At 48.0% G+C, this 5483-nt stretch overlaps 1 long non-coding RNA gene across 1 annotated transcript; it reads left to right on the top strand.

Moving 5' to 3' along the window:
* The first annotated feature begins 306 nt into the window (after positions 1-306).
* LOC116421720 lies at positions 307-3617 on the top strand. The gene is made up of 2 exons (XR_004232214.1): positions 307-695; positions 2799-3617. It is a non-coding gene; the product is annotated as an uncharacterized LOC116421720 (long non-coding RNA).
* The last annotated feature ends 1866 nt before the right edge of the window (positions 3618-5483 follow it).

The raw sequence follows: 5483 nt of genomic DNA, 5'->3' as shown, positions 1-5483 counted from the left end.
GATAATGCCTTACACAAAGTAAATGTTTATTAACATTTTCACTCTTTTTGGTCTTGTTTGCTTGTGTTTTATTTTGCTTCTCATTTTTTGGTTTTTTACTGGTTTGATTTGATTTTTCTTGTGTGGCACGATAATTCTATAAATGTGTATGCATATATTGGATTTAACATATTTATACTAACATGTATTAGACTACTTGCCATCTAGAGGAGGGTGTGGGGGAAGAGGAGGAGAATTGGAACACAAGGTTTTGCAAGGACTAATGTTAAAGAATTGTCCACTCATATGTTTTGAAAAATAAAAAGTTTTAACCAAAAAAAATGCATTAAAAAAAAGGAAATGTTTAATAAATTCTTTTCTTCCTTCTTTCCTCACATTCTATGAACTAGGTATTAAAAGTATGAGCGAGCCCATTTACAAATGAGAAAACTAAGGCTCATAATCACACAACCACTAAGTGCTGAAGATGGGTAGAACTGGCCCTCTGTTTGCTTCCTCGTGCTGCTATCCCCAAACCCATTAACCTGCACCAGGCACCAGGCACTTTCCACCCAAGCATCGCAGGGTCCCCGGAGAACGGGAGACAATGAGTACCCCAGACTCCCACGCAGGGAGGGCGTGGGTCCCGGCGTTTCTGAGGGAGCTTCGGCCAGTCCCATCGGGGGCTCTGCAGAAACTCGGGCCCAGCCCGGCTGGTGAGTGTTAAGTGTGTGTGACTGCACAGATGAGGTTAAGTGTAGTTCTGCATGACTTGGGGGGAAGGGAGGGAAGGAGAGAGTGAACTATATTCCATATGTCTGTGAGAGCTCTGTGACTGTGTAACTATGTAAGGGGTGAGTGCAGATGGCTTCGGCTGTGGGCGCCGAGGAATAAGTGAAGTTCTAGGTGACTGCATATAATGCACAGACATACATCATTCCCAACCGACACACACAGAGCAGATGTGTGGGGCGTCCCAAAGGCTTGGGGGAAGTTGTAAGCCTTATGTTCTTGAGGTTTAAAACTTCACTAAAATGTTGGGGACCCCTGTATCCACAGCCAGGGTAAGGGTGCGAGCGAGGGTCAGCTGGAAGGGCAGGAAGGAGAGCCTGCACGTTTCGGGGAGGGGGATTCCTGCCCCTGTCTCCCCAGCGGCCGCTCAGCGAGCTCCCAGGGGCCTCTTCCCCAAAGTTCTGTTGGTCAGCAGCTGGCCCCAGGCCCCACGGCGCCTGCTGGGCGGGTGAGAGAAGATGTGCTGCCCTGAAAATGTTGGCACATCTGGGGAACAGCTGGATGGAGAGAGCCGCGTTACAGCAAGTCACGTGGGCACTGAATGGCCCCGTCAGAGGCTTAAAGACATAGTCTCTCTCTAGGGTTATCAAGACCCAGGGTTGATAGAAAAGTGCAGGGGAGGGAGTGGAGAGGGAGCCAGGATGGGCTGTCCTTCCCGTTTCCTACTGATTGCTGGGAGTTTGGGGACTTGAAGGAAGATGAAAGTTTCCAGAACTATAGACACAAATTCAATACTATGCACATCTGCCCAGAGGGACACATAGGGTCTTCCCTCTCCTGCCATGTAGCACACACACATCAACACACACTGGTATGTGAGCACACCCATCCACAACGAGCAATAGCTCATATTCCTATCATGCTTGAAGATTGACAAAGGCTTTCTTCGGGACAAACAACCCTGAGAGAGGGAGTACTGTCCCCATCTTGCAGAGGGTGATCTTGAGGCACAGAGATACCCTACAGATAATAAGGTGAGGAAACCATGATTCAAATCTGGGTCTATTCTGACTCCAAGTCCAGTACTATCTCTCTCTACACACACACACATACACACACACACACACACACACACACACACACACACACACACACTTTTCCCCATTGCCAGGTTTCAAATTCTGAAGGATTTGATATTTAAATCAGAAGACTTGGGTTTGAATTGTGCTCTCCCACTTCTCATCTATGTGTTGTGAAGCAGATCTTGTTCCCTACATTTGTAAAAGAGGGACACTGCATTCCCTTTTGTATCTCCCTTTAATCTGTAAAAATCTAACTTTGAGACACCTCGTCAGGTTCACCTATTTTACAGATGAGAAAACTGAGGCCCAGTTACTTGCCTAAGGTAACACAGTAGGACCGAGGCTCAACCTCAGATTTTCTGACTCTGAAATACAGTGCTCACATTCACTTTATATTCTCCCTGATAGGAACCAAAGCAATCGGGCTGGGATGGAACCATCTGGAGTTTGTGAGTTTGTGAGTGTGGGTGTTCCTTTATATTTCAACAGATCCATGATCTTACTCAATGGCACATCCACAAACTCTTACCCTATGCAATTCTAGAAGTTGGGTGGCTCAGTGTATAGAGCGCTGGGTCTGGATTCAAGAAGACCCGGGTTCACACACAGCCTCAGTGGGCTATTTGGCTATTTGGCAAGGGGCTGAACCTGTGTTTGCTGTAATCACCGGAGCAGGAAATGCCACACTTTGCCAAGAGAACCCCATGGACAGCGCTGGCTTGCTGTTGCCCACGGGGTCACAAAGAGCCAGACGCAGCAGAACGTGAGATTCTAGCTCGTGTGCCCCCTAAGGTTTTTGCTGGGGAATGTCTTTAACTTGCTGACTCAGATATCTGAGAACATCTCCCCAGCCTTGTCATCCTTTGAGTTACCCACATTTGCCACCTGGTGCCATCCTCAACATCTCCCTCCCACGCACCTTCCGTAGTTAATCAATGGCCAAGTTTTATTTTTTCTTCCTCTGTAACATTTCCCAAATATGTCCTCTTTTCTTCATTCCTACAGCTGCCACCTACGGCGCGGACCTAATCCTGTCCCACCTGGACTGATAAAGCGACCTTCTAACAGCCTCCCTGCTTCAAACCTCTCCCCACTGCAACCCCTCTCTGCTCAGCTGCTAAGGTCTGACGGCGTCATCTCCCCTTCGCTCAGCAAATTTCAGGGGCTCCCTAGTCCCTCTAGGATCAATGACAAAGTCAGGCCTGTGTTTTATTGGTACAGCTTTTCTCCTGTCACAGGTCACTTAGACACCTGTCTCAAGCAGGGGAAGTTGCGCCTCGTTCTCATCGTGGTTTCCTGCCTTGCCTTGGCAGGACAAGACCACATGACTGGGGGGGCTCAGGCTGGACGTTCCCCACCCTCAGTGTAGAAGATGTGACACTTGAGGGAAGGAAACAGGGATTCCCAGGGACACTGTGCCTTCCAGGGAGGGGGGCAGGGGCGCAGGGGCCCTAGGGGGCGATGGGAGAGCTCTAGGTTTCGGGCCTTGCCCAGTTCTCAGGGCAGTGCAGGGCTTCCTGCTACTCGTGCCACGACCAGCCGGCTTTCGCCAGTTTTCCCCCCGGTTTCTCCTGGGCACAGCTTCTTTTCTGATACCCTGCAGCCTGCTCATGCCGATCTACTCTTCTGGGTAACTCAAAACTGTTAATTCAGAAACTGGTGTTCCGTGACTGGCAGCTGACAGCATGGCCCAGAGGTGTTTAAAAGGTGGGTGCATTTGGGGAAGGACAAGTGGGACTCGTGTCCAGTGCCCTAGAGGAGAGGAGACTGCTCCGAGGATGGCTGTCCTGGAGGGAGAGAGAGAGCAGATCTCTGAGCCTCACAGCGGGAGTGACTGGGGAAAGCTCACTCTGCCTGGTGAGTGGGCCCTTCCTTAGCAAGGACTCCATTCCCGGGCTTGCCCCAGAATATCCCGCCAGCACTTGGGTGCGGGGCAGGTGTCCTGGATTCTGGTCTGCCGGCTCCTGGGTGCCATTCCACACTCCAGACCTTCAGCTGTTAGAATGGAAAAAATACCTTCCCAAAAGCAAGCCCCTGGCTGAAACCCGCTTTCCCAGGCTCTGCTCTTGGAGCCTGGCCATGATTGGAGATCAGGAGGGACCTCAGGATTCAGAAACATCATTATCAGAGCTGGAGACCGGTCAGACTTCCCAGTGCTCCTTCCCTCCCCCCACTCTCTTCTGTAACCCCAGATGCCCGAGCTTAGGTGTATGTCTAGAGTTTGGGAGTTGTAGTTGCCCATCTTTGTTCTTGAAGAGGACCAATGACATCAGAGGGCCATTTCATGACTTGCAAGGGAATTGGATTTGAGTGAAGGAGGGCTGTGCAAAGTCATCAGTCTCACTCTGTCCTCCAGAGTCATCAGGGTCCGGTGTCAAGACATAGACTAGAATGACTGGCGATGCCCCAGCATGCAAGTGAGGCCATCTTTTACTTTACTTTACTAAAAAGGCCAGGGTCTCCCATTGGGAGTGGAGGATGCTCAGAATTTCTGGTCACAAGAGTTTGGGGAGAGAGGCTGTAGGGCATCTGGTCTTTCCCAAAAGCCTTAGCCCTGGGAGCATGTCTCCATTTCCTGACATGTTTTGCAGAAAAGTTTGCACTGGGGTCAACTGGAGGCTGGAGAGAGTTGAAAACAGTGAATCATTTGCAACTGCAAGAAGAAAGACAAAAATGCCCCCAACCTACAAAAAGATAAACAGTGTCTCTTTATTTAAACTCCCTGTCGTGCCCTAAAAATGCAGGAGATAAAACCAGGGAATGTAAAAATATGACCAGAGAATGAGCCTGTATATTAACTGACAAAAAGATTCTGTGGTCTTGGTCTCTCCAAGACCATGTCAGTAGCTGGAGTGAGTGAGTGTGTGTGTGTGTGTGTGTGTGTGTGTGTGTGTGTTTTCAGAAAGGGAAATGCAAATCTGGGAAACTGATATGAGGATAAAGTACCGTTTGGAATCCTTCCATCCCACAGCATCCATGCAGGACCCTCCTGGATAAACAGGTGTGAGAATCTTCATCCTTTCCTTAAAAAAAGAAAAAAGGTCCAAAAAACAACTGATTAAGAATTTATAGGTATATTGGCCCTGGACACATTGTGGGCACTCACTTGTTAACCCAGACAGAGAAAACTCAGGCCCCGAGGCATGAAGGACCAAACCCTCAGCCAGGAGTCAGGTAATCCTGGGTGCCTGTCCTTGCTTGTCTCTCTACCTCTTTAATTCCTAATCATCCTTTAAAGTCTAATTAAAATACTGCCTCCCCCAAGAAGCCTTTGCCAATCCCCTCCAGTGGGTAACAGTCTTACCTGTGTACTTCACCTGCTTTACACGGACTTCTTAAATATCGACATATGTGCAATGTTGTCCAGCACTGCCCCCATCATGTAACACTTAATAATAACTTAATATATGTGTGTATATATAGTACATATGTAATACACATATAATAATAACTTAATGACACTTTAAAATAACTTAATAAATGTCAATGATTGACAACACTTTGTTTGCACTTTTCTAATACAATGGAATACTGAGTAAAATGTTGTCTGTATCTTACCTAAACTTAGTATCTGGTGCAGCACTCCTTCTTCAATAAGTAGTGGGAGTACAAAAACAAAAGAGACCTTGCCCTCAGTGCTTTTATTCTATTGGACTGAAACGCAGCAGACACAGCAGAATAAATGCAAAA

The sequence above is a fragment of the Sarcophilus harrisii genome, chromosome 2, assembly GCF_902635505.1.
Source record: "Sarcophilus harrisii chromosome 2, mSarHar1.11, whole genome shotgun sequence".
NCBI lineage: Eukaryota > Metazoa > Chordata > Mammalia > Dasyuromorphia > Dasyuridae > Sarcophilus > Sarcophilus harrisii.
Note: the sequence above shows the minus strand (reverse complement) of the source record. Positions and strands in the feature narration are given on the sequence as shown.